Consider the following 11,640-nt stretch of genomic DNA (forward strand, 5'->3'; position numbering starts at 1 on the left):
ATTTCGTCAATTTTCCACCAAATTTCGTACTTTTTGTTTTATTACCTTCACAAAAAGATTCTCTACGATTTCATAAGAAAAAATAACAAATTTTTTTTTTTTAAATTCTTGGACACTGGTGCGTGACTCCAGATTTGGGCCTTGGACCCTGAAAGGGTTAAACCCCAATAAATGCAAGGTCAAAGATTGGGGGAAGGAGTGAGAAGACTGGAAATGTGGCATAAACTAGGGTAACAGAAGCTGCAGACTTCATTTAACCCGTAAACGGTCCAAACATATATACAGTGAACCCCTGCTTAACGATCACCTCCCAATGCGACCAATTATGTAAGTGTATTTATGTAAGTGCGTTTGTACGTGTATGTTTGGGGGTCTGAAATGGACTAATCTACTTCACAATATTCCTTATGGGAACAAATTCGGTCAGTACTGGCACCTGAACATACTTCTGGAATGAAAAAATATTGTTAACCGGGGGTCCACTGTATACGTTTTTTTCAACATTTGAAAGTATGTAAAAAAAGTAGATCTTCTTTTTGTTTTTTTACATTTGAAAATGTGTAAAAAACTTTGATCTACTTTTTTTTTTGTTATATTTGAAAATATGTAAAAGAAACGTAGATATACTTTTGTAGCACTACACATGTGAACGTAGATCTGCTTGGACCGTTTACGGGTTAAAGGGAAAGACCTAGTGTTGAGCATAGTGTCCAGTATAATTCCAAGAGTCTACAGCATGTCTAAGGGTAGCTTTCAGGAATCTCAATAAAGAGTCATTCTGGGCCCTTTATACAGTATAACATGCATTAGGCTCATCTTGGAGTAAGCAGCACCATTGTGGAACCTGCACCTGCAAAAGTGCAGAAGTGTGTAACAAGGCTTGTTCGTGAGCTAAGGGACATGAACGTTGAGAATAGGCTAATGGAATTGAACATAACAACATTAAAAACTGGGGGAGGGGCCATGATAACATGCAAAATACTGGGAATTGATAAGGTAGACAGGGATTGGTTGTTTAACCCTTAAACTGTCCAAACGTAGATCTACGTTTTTTCAACATTTGAAAGTATGTAAGAAAATGTAATATTTTTTTTTTTTTTTTTACATTTGAAAACATGTAAAAAACTTTGATCTACTTTTTTTTTTGTTATATTTGAAGGAAGGTGGGGTAGGGGTTGTCCTCGAAAAGGTTGGAAGGAAGGGCTAAGGGAGGTTTTGTGGGCGAGGGGCTTGGACTTCCAGCAGGCGTGCATGAGCGTGTTCGACAGGAGTGAATGAAGACGAATGGTATTTGGGACCTGACGATCTGTTGGAGTGTGAGCAGGGTAATATTTAGTGAAGGGATTCAGGGAAACTGGTTATTTTTATATAACTGGACTTGAATCCTGGAAATGGGAAGTACAATGCCTGCACTCTAAAGGAGGGGTTTCGGGATATTAGCAGTTTGGAGGGATATGTTGTGTATCTTTCTACGTGTATATGCTTTTAAACTGTTGTGTTCTGAGCACCTCTGCAAAAACAGTGATTATGTGTGAGTGAGGTGAAAGTGTTGAATGATGATGAAAGTATTTTCTTTTTGGGGATTTTCTTTCTTTTTGGGTCACCCTGCCTCGGTTGGAGATGGCCGACTTGTTAAAAAAAAAAAAATTGGAAATATGTAAAAAAACCAAAGATCTACTTTTGGAGCACTATGAATGTGAACTTAATCTGTTTGGACAGTTTAAGGGTTAAGAGTTGATAAACAGGAATTAGGAGACACTGCTGAGAATTAGTCACAGATGAGCCACAGGAATGTTAGGAAGTATTTCTTCACCTTGGAAGTGGAATAATCTTGATGAGGAAGTGATGGAGGGAGGGCCCACGAGACTATGAGGGAGTGAATTTGGAGAGTGGCAAGTTAAGAGTCAACCCCTACAACCACAGATAGGTGAATATATACACACACTTGAAGTAAGAGAAAGGAAAGCAAGGCACATGAGATTATATCAGTAAATATATAACTAATTTCTACTTTTATCTCATGAGATATGAGGCCCTGAAAAAGAAAACTATCTTGCCAGTAGGTGAAAACTGCTTTTTCTAAAGCAAAGTGTTAATCATTCTTCCAGGTATCATGTACATCACTCATATTAGCTAGTTTGGCACTTTTACCTTGCCTTTTCAAATTGAGAATAAAGGGATGCTTGACCCTTCAGCCATGTGCAAAAACAGCTCACTAAATTTATGAGATATTGTTGCAAACTTGTAGAAAAAGTTTGTAGGTTATTTTCTCAAAAGAGGCATTTGGCGAGTTCATTGTTTTTTTCTAAGTGCCTTGCATGATGTATGGGGGCAAAGGAGACCTTTCTGTTGCTGAAAGTACTTCATCCAGGTAGATACATATGTGCTTCTGCAAATTATTATTTTGTTTTCTAGAGGCTGGGGTGTTTGAGGAAGGATTGGATGTTGAGATGAAGAAAATCGTGTTGCAAGCTCTGGAGGATTCAAGAAAGTCAGCTCAAGAGGAGGAGCATCAGCGGAAACAGTGGCAACGACAAGAGGAAAATACATTTTCAGAAACACTTAAAAAATCCTTTAAAAGAAGTTGCGAGGTAATACTTATATTATTGCATTGATTTTGACACAAGTTAAGGTATAGAGTGTGTATCTGTTATTAAAATAACATCATACATAGTAACCCTAGACGAGAACTAAAATCCCGAATCTTGTGAAAAGTACCTCAAGGTCCTACTGCAATTTTTCTTGCCATGTCTTTAACCCTTTTGATGTATACGTTGCAAGTCAGTAATTCATGGTACAACTAGACCGTGCAAGTTGCCCTTCCACTGAGGGCACTAAAAAAGTTTTTGAATATCTGATGCCCTGTGCTGAGTTCTCACAGATGCGAATTGAAGCTTGAACTCAGTACAGCAGTTCCCCCATATTTGCAAGGGATATGTTCCAAGACCTTCTGCGAATATCTGAAACTGCTGATAGTAGCAAACCCTATATATAAAACAATTTTTAGCTTACATACATACCTATGATAAGTTTAATTGATAAATTGCACATGATAAGTTGAAAATTATCACTTTTTCACTGATGAGAAGCACTTCAAGGCTATTCTTAGACTTTGAAGTATCACCATCATTACTGCTTTTGTGCTATGCGGTAGATAGTAGAGGGCAACGAGTGACTAGCTCTCTTAAGGTTTACTATACAAATAGTAGGAGTCTAAGAAATAAGATAGATGAGCTGAAATTACTTGCAAGTGTAGGTAATATAGATATTATTGATATAACAGAGACCTGGTTCAACCTGAGAGATAGAGAAATGCCTTCTGAATGCAACATACAGGGTTATAAACTATTCCACACTGATAGGGTCAACAGGAAGGGTGGTGGTTTGGCGATGTATGTCAGAGAAAATTTAAATTGTTGTCTTAGACAAGATATAAGATTAGAAACATTGAACACAGAATTTGTTTGGCTACAGTTTCTCGAGGGACGTGACAAATTAATTGTGGATGTCATTTAAAGGCCCCCAAACCTTGATAGGGAGGGCAGTAAGCTGTTATGGGACGAAATTCATAAGGCATCTAGATATGAAAATGTTGTGATAATGGGAGATTTTAACTTTAGACAAATTGATTGGAACAATATGACAGGAAATCTTGAGTCTAGTGACTTTCTTGATACGGTTCAGGATTGCTTTTTAGAACAGTTTGTGACAGAACCAACTAGAGGAAACAATCTGCTTGACTTGGTTCTTGCCAACAAAGATTCACTAATTAATAATCTTGAGGTTAATGGTGAGCTTGGGGAAAGTGATCACAAATCACTTAGTTTCAATATATCATGAAATTACCCAGATAACTGAATCAAATCTCTGTCCCAGATTTTCGCTTGGCCGACTTCATGGGACTGAAAAATTACTTGGGTGGGCTAAATTGGGATGTCCTGACTGTGGGTCAGGTAGTTGATCTTGGTTGCCAATATGACGTTTTTCAGAGCATAGTACTAGCTGCCCAGACAACTTTTGTTCCGAGTAGGGAAATTAGATCTAACAAAAATGATCCCAAATGGATGAACAATAGATTAAAACATCTCATTGGTCGATAGAGAGGCATATATAGGCGTATCAAAAGAGGGGATGGGCAGTTAAGAAATCAATATATTCAATTAAAGAGAGAAATAAAAAAAGGAATAAGAAAAGCAAAAAGGGATTATGAAGCTAAGGTCACAAGGGATTCAAAGACTAAACCAAAAGGGTTCTTTCAGGTATACAGAAGTAAGATTAGGGACAAGATTGGCCCACTTAAGAGTAACTCTGGTCAGATCACTGACAGTGATAAGAATATATGTGAAATTCTAAATACCTACTTCCTCTCAGTTTTCACCCAGGAAAATACTAACGATATTCCTGAAATAATAGATTATGTAGAACAGGATGATGATAAACTACGTATGATTGCGGTTACTAGTGACATGGTCCTCAGACAAATAGAGAAACTAAAACCTAACAAACCCCCAGGTCCTGATGAACTGTTTGCAAGGGTGTTAAAGGAATGTAAAGAGGAACTTAGCATACCTTTGGCTAATCTTTTTAACATATCACTACAAACTGGCATAGTGCCTGATAAGTGGAAAATGGCAAATGTAATTCCTATATACAAGGCAGGTGACAGGTCCTTGGCTTTGAACTATAGACCAATAAGCCTTACCTCCATAGTGGGAAAATTTATGGAATCAATAATTGCAGAAGCAATTCGTAGCCATCTTGACAGGCACAGATTGATTAATGAATCTCAACACGGTTTTACAAAGGGGCGTTCCTGTCTTACGAATTTACTAACTTTTTTCACTAAGGTGTTTGAGGAGGTAGATCATGGTAATGAATATGATATTGTGTATATGGACTTCAGTAAGGCTTTCGATAGAGTTCCACACCAGAGGCTATTGAGGAAACTTAGGGCACACGGAATAGGAGGAGAAATTTTTTCCTGGGTAGAGGTATGGCTGACAAATAGACAGCAGAGAGTTTGCATAAATGGGGAGAAATCAGAATGGGGGCACATCACAAGCGGTGTTCCTCAGGGGTCAGTGTTGGGCCCGTTGTTGTTCACAATTTACATAAACGACATAGGTGAGGGAATAAATAGTGACATAAGCAAATTTGCTGATGACACCAAAATAGGCCGTCCAATTCATTCTAATGAAGATATTAGAGCACTCCAGGATGATTTGAATAGACTGACGCAATGGTCGGAGAAGTGGCAGATGCAGTTTAATATTGACATATGCAAAGTTCTAAATGTTGGACAGTTAAATAACCATGCCACATATAAACTAAATAATGTAGATCTTAATACTACTGATTGTGAAAAGGATTTAGGAGTTCTGGTTAGCAGTAACCTAAAACCAAGACAACAGTGCATTAGTGTTCGCAATAAAGCTAACAGAATTCTTGGCTTCATATCTAGAAGTATAAATAATAGAAGTCCTCAGGTTGTTCTTCAACTCTATATATCCTTGGTTAGGCCTCATTTAGACTATGCTGCTCAGTTCTGGTCACCGTATTACAGAATGGATATAAATGCTCTGGAAAACGTACAAAGGAGGATGACAAAGATGATCCCATGTATCAGAAATCTTCCCTATGAGGATAGACTGAGGGCCTTGAATCTGCACTCTCTCGAAAGGCATAGAATTAGGGGGAATATGATCGAGGTGTATAAATGGAAAACAGGAATAAATAAAGGGGATGTAAATAGCGTGCTGAAAATTTCCCGCCAAGAGAGGACTCGCAGCAATGGTTTCAAGTTGGAAAAATTCAGATTCAGGAAGGATATAGGAAAGCACTGGTTTGGTAATAGAGTTGTGGATGAGTGGAACAAACTCCCGAGTACAGTTATTGAGGCTAAAACGTTGTGTAGTTTTAAAAATAGGTTAGATAAATACATGAGTGGGTGTGGGTGGGTGTGAGTTGACCTGACTAGCTTGTGCTGCTGGGTCTGGTGCAGTGATCCTTCCTTGAGCGGAGATGACCAGGCTGGGTGGGTCATTGGGATAATCCGCGGTGTGGGTCATTGGTCTAATCCGGGGGGGAAACATGGACCTGCTCCGCTTGGGTCAGTAGGCCTGTTGCAGTGTTCCTTCTTTCTTATGTTCTTATTATTAGGCAAAATAAGAGTTATTTTTGGGACATGGTAATTCGCGGAGAACTGAAACTGGAAACTGTATCTGTGCTATGGGAGGTTCTACTGTATCTGGTGCCACCTGGTGTCCAGAGTGAAAGCTATTCCTAGCTCTGATGCAAGGATTTTTCTTAGTTTCCTGAGTTTTATTAATGAATGTGGTAACTAAGTGAGGAGCATGCTATAATGGTAGTGGGTTTGTGTCAGCCATCTTTGATATTGTTTTAATGTCACCTTTCCATCATTTATAAAATTTTTAATATATTTTTAAATGTTTATGCAGTAGTGTATTGTATATTGTAATAAACAGAATAGAAGAAATCAGCTCTGATATACATTTAGGTATGCATATTGGTCAGAGAGCCTGTCGTAAGTCCGAGTCGTCGGTAAACGAGTACGTCGCTAAGTGAGGAGAGGCTGTATATATACAGTAGACTGTCATTTAACATAGTAGTTAAGGTTCTGAAAATGCCATGTTAGTTAAAACCGTGTTAGACAAACTGAAGAACTTATGGGAAAATAGGGTTACATTCCTGGGAGCCCCCAAAAAGCCAAACTTTTTTTTTTTTAGACCAATAGTCTCAGTAGTAGTAACCAGTTACCAGTAACCAGTGTACCAGTAGTTGACTCATTACCAACCGTCTCTGCCTGAGTCACTGTCTGAATCGTATTGTGCTGACCATAGCAGTATTCAAAGACCCCCTCACATATGGGTACTGTGGGCGGCCAGTCAGTGTTACGAGAGTGAGCAAGGAGACAAGGTTACGGCTGTAAGGGCGCTCCCCACATTATCTGTAATTATACGTACTACCAGCCTACGTGAGTATTACTTTACCCAATCCATGTGTTCGAACTCCCACATGATAATAGTTCTTACAAAAATAAAAGTGAATATGTAATTGTAGTTTATTGTCATGATATATTACTGCTTAAGACTACAAATGCAATAGAAATAATAGTATGTCTTACCTTAAATTGTGGGTAATGGTGTTTGTGGATGATTATGAAGAGAGTGGATATGCATGGTATGGCCCTACTGGGCTGAGGTGGATGGTTATTGGCAGAAGTGGATGGTAGAGGTTCTGATACTACAGTCGATGGTTGTATTGGAGTGTGCATAAATTCTGTAATGGATCTCTGGGCTCTTCTTCTCTGTAGTACATTATACAGTTGACAGTAAGGCATCACCAGCTGGTCTAGACCCCATTTCCAAGTACTGCTTTTAGATTTGTCAGAGTCCTCTTCAGTGAAAAAGTATGCAACTTTACCAGCAATATGAAGCTGCTCATGTAACTGCTGGATTGTTAACTGTTTTTCTTCAGGTTCTTCATCATCATCTTGTTATATGGCTCCCTTGTATCTGTGCATCGAGCTCTACCAATATTTCCTCTGGACTCCTGTCTTCATCAATATCATCTTCTAAGAGCTCATTCACATCTTCATTCATATCTTCAAAACCATCACCTGGTAATCTCCTTGCTAGTGGAACAATTTCCTGAACCTGACTCTCAAGCAAGGGGAAAACTAGTGAAAATTAACTACAGAAGGCTATAACTTTCCCCAGCCTCCATTTAATGTTGATTGGGGCACTTCATTCCATGCACTTACAGCATAGCTGATGGCATCTGCAATGTTAAATTTATTCCAGAAGCTTGGTACTGCCAGGTTGGAGTCAGAGTCCATTGATGTAGTTACACTTGAATAACTTAATAGCTCCCCAATCCAGTGGTTGTATTAGAGATGTTGTATTTGGAGGTACAAATACAACTTTTACATGTGGGGGTCACATCCAGCAGAGCTTGTGGATTTTTTTTTTTTTTCAACAAGTCGGCCGTCTCCCACCGAGGCAGGGTGACCCAAAAAAAGAAAGAAAATCCCCAAAAAGAAAATGCTTTCATCATCACTCAACACTTTCACCACACTCACACATTATCACTGTTTTTGCAGAGGTGCTCAGAATACAACAGTTTAGAAGCATATACGTATAAAGATACACAACATATCCCTCCAAACTGCCAATATCCCAAACCCCTCCTTTAAAGTGCAGGCATTGTACTGCCCATTTCCAGGACTCAAGTCCGACTATATGAAAATAACTGGTTTCCCTGAATCCCTTCACTAAATATTACCCTACTCACACTCCAACAGATCGTCAGGTCCCAAGTACTATTCGTCTCCATTCACTCCTATCTAACACGCTCACGCACGCTTGCTGGAAGTCCAAGCCCCTCGCCCACAAAACCTCCTTTACCCCCTCTCTCCAACCCTTTCGAGGACGACCCCTACCTCGCCTTCCTTCCCCTATAGATTTATATGCTTTCCATGTCATTCTACTTTGATCCATTCTCTCTAAATGACCAAACCACCTCAACATCCCCTCTTCTGCCCTCTGACTAATACTTTTATTAACTCCACACCTTTTCCTAATTTCCTCACTCCGAATTTTCTGCATAATATTTACACCACACATTGCCCTTAGACAGGACATCTCCACTGCCTCCAACCGTCTCCTCGCTGCTGCATTTACCACCCAAGCTTCACACTCATATAAGAGTGTTGGTACTTTCATACATTCCCTTCTTTGCCTCAATAGATAGTTTTTTGACTCCACATATACCTCAACCCACCACTCACCTTTTTTCCCTCATCAGTTCTATGATTAACCTCATCCTTCATAAATCCATCCGCCGACACGTCAACTCCCAAGTATCTGAAAACATTCACTTCTTCCATACTCCTCCTCCCCAATATGATATCCAATTTTTCTTTATCTAAATCATTTGATACCCTCATCACCTTACTCTTTTCTATGTTCACTTTCAACTTTCTACATTTACACACATTCCCAAACTCATCCACTAACCTTTGCAATTTTTCTTTAGAATCTCCCATAAGCACAGTGTCATCAGCAAAAAGTAACTGTGTCAATTCCCATTTTGAATTTGATTCCCCATAATGTAATCCCACCCCTCTCCCGAACGCCCTAACGTTTACTTCTTTTACAACCCATCTATAAATATATTAAACAACCATGGTGACATTACACATCCCTGTCTAAGACCTACTTTTACCGGGAAGTATTCTCCCTCTTTTCTACACACCCTAACCTGAGCCTCACTATCCTCATAAAAACTCTTTACAGCATTTAGTAACGTACCACCTATTCCATATACTTGCAACATCTGCCACATTGCTCCTCTATCCACTCTATCATATGCCTTTTCTAAATCCATAAATGCAATAAAAACTTTCCTACCTTTATCTAAATACTGTTCACATATATGCTTCAATGTAAACACTTGATCTACACATCCCCTACCCACTCTGAAACCTCCTTGCTCCTCCGCAATCCTACATTCTGTCTTACCTCTAATTCTTTCAATTATAACCCTACTGTACACTTTTCCTGGTATACTCAGTAAACTTATTCCTTTATAATTTTTACAATTTCTTTTGTCCCCTTTCCCTTTATATAAAGGGACTATACATGTACATGCTCTCCACCAATCCCTAGGTACCTCCCCCTCTTTCATACATTTATTAAACAAAAGTACCAACCACTCCAACACTATATCTCCCCCTGCCTTCAACATTTCTGTCATGATCCCATCAGTTCCAGCTGCTTTACCCCCTTTCATTCTACGTAATGCCTCACGCACCTCCCCCACACTTACATTCTGCTCTTCTTCACTCCTAAAAGATGGTATACCTCCCTGGCCAGTGCATGAAATTACCGCTTGTGGATGAGTACGGGAATTATCAAGAATGAAGAGAGCCTTGAATGCAAGGTTCTTGCTGTGCAGGCAAAACTTGACTTCAGGAATATAGTGATGCTTAAGCCAGTCAATAAATATTTCCTCTGTCATCTATGCTGACTGGTTTGACCTCCAAATTACTGGTAAGGTGTTTCAAAGCACGAGGATTCTTAGAGCGGTAAATAACCATGGGCTTACATTTGAAATCACCTGATGCATTACTGCAAAGGAGCAAGGTGAAGTGATCCTTTGCTGTCTTGAAGTCTGGTGCACTTTTTCTCTTGCTGACTGATATAAGTTCGTGTTGGCATTTTCTTCCAAAACACACTTGTCATCTTTAAACACTTGATGTGGCTCGTAGCCAACCTCAGAAATATTTTTTTTTATTAACACACTGGCCGATTCCCACCAAGGCAGGGTGGCCCGAAAAAGAAAAACTTTCACCATCATTCACTCCATCACTGTCTTGCCAGAAGGGTGTTTTACACTACAGTTTTTAAACTGCAACATTAGCACCCCTCCTTCAGAGTGCAGGCACTGTACTTCCCATCTCCAGGACTCAAGTCCGGCCTGCCGGTTTCCCTGAATCCCTTCATAAATGTTACTTTGCTCACACTCCAACAGCACGCCAAGTATTAAAAACCATTTGTCTCCATTCACTCCTATCAAACACGCTCACGCATGCCCGCTGGAAGTCCAAGCCCCTCGCACACAAAACCTCCTTTACCCCCTCCCTCCAACCTTTCCTAGGCTGACCCCTACCCCGCCTTCATTCCCCTTCAGACTGATACTCTTGAAGTCATTCTGTTTCACTCCATTCTCTCTACATGTCCGAACCACCTCAACAACCCTTCCTCAGCCCTCTGGACAACAGTTTTGGCAATCCCGCACCTCCTCCTAACTTCCAAACTACGAATTCTCTGCATTATATTCACACCACACATTGCCTTCAGACATGACATCTCCACTGCCTCCAGCCTTCTCCTCGCTGCAACATTCATCACCCATGCCTCACACCCATATAAGAGCACTGGTAAAACTATACTCTCATACGTTTCCCTCTTTGCCTCCAAGGACAAAGTTTTGTCTCCACAGACTTCTAAGTGCACCGCTCACCCTTTTCCCCTCATCAATTCTATGATTCACCTCATCTTTCATAGATCCATCTGTTGACACGTCCACTCCCAAATATCTGAATACATTCACCTCCTCCATACTCTCTCCCTCCAATCTGATATCCAATCTTTCATCACCTAATCTTTTTGTTATCCTCATAACCTTACTCTTTCCTGTATTCACTTTTAATTTTCTTCTTTTACATACCCTACCAAATTCATCCACCAACCTCTGCAACTTCTCTTCAGAATCTCCCAAGAGCACAGTGTCATCAGCAAAGAGCAACTGTGACAGCTCCCACTTTATGTGTGATTCTTTATCTTTTAACTCCACGCCTCTTGCCAAGACCCTCGCATTTACTTCTCAGAAATACTTTCCTGCAATTCAGCAGGGAAATTAGTTGCTGCTGTATGATCAGCTGAAGCACATTCACCAGAAAACTTAATATTATGTAACTTATTATGCAACTTAAAGTTGTGGAACCAGCCTGTGCTAAACATGAACTCTTTTTCAGGCCTTCCTTATCACACACTGCTTTAAACAACTGTAAGGTCTTTTCCCTAGTCAACCCTTTGACTGTCGCAGGCCCATTTC

The sequence above is a fragment of the Cherax quadricarinatus genome, chromosome 1 (assembly GCF_038502225.1).
Source record: "Cherax quadricarinatus isolate ZL_2023a chromosome 1, ASM3850222v1, whole genome shotgun sequence".
Classification (NCBI taxonomy): domain Eukaryota; kingdom Metazoa; phylum Arthropoda; class Malacostraca; order Decapoda; family Parastacidae; genus Cherax; species Cherax quadricarinatus.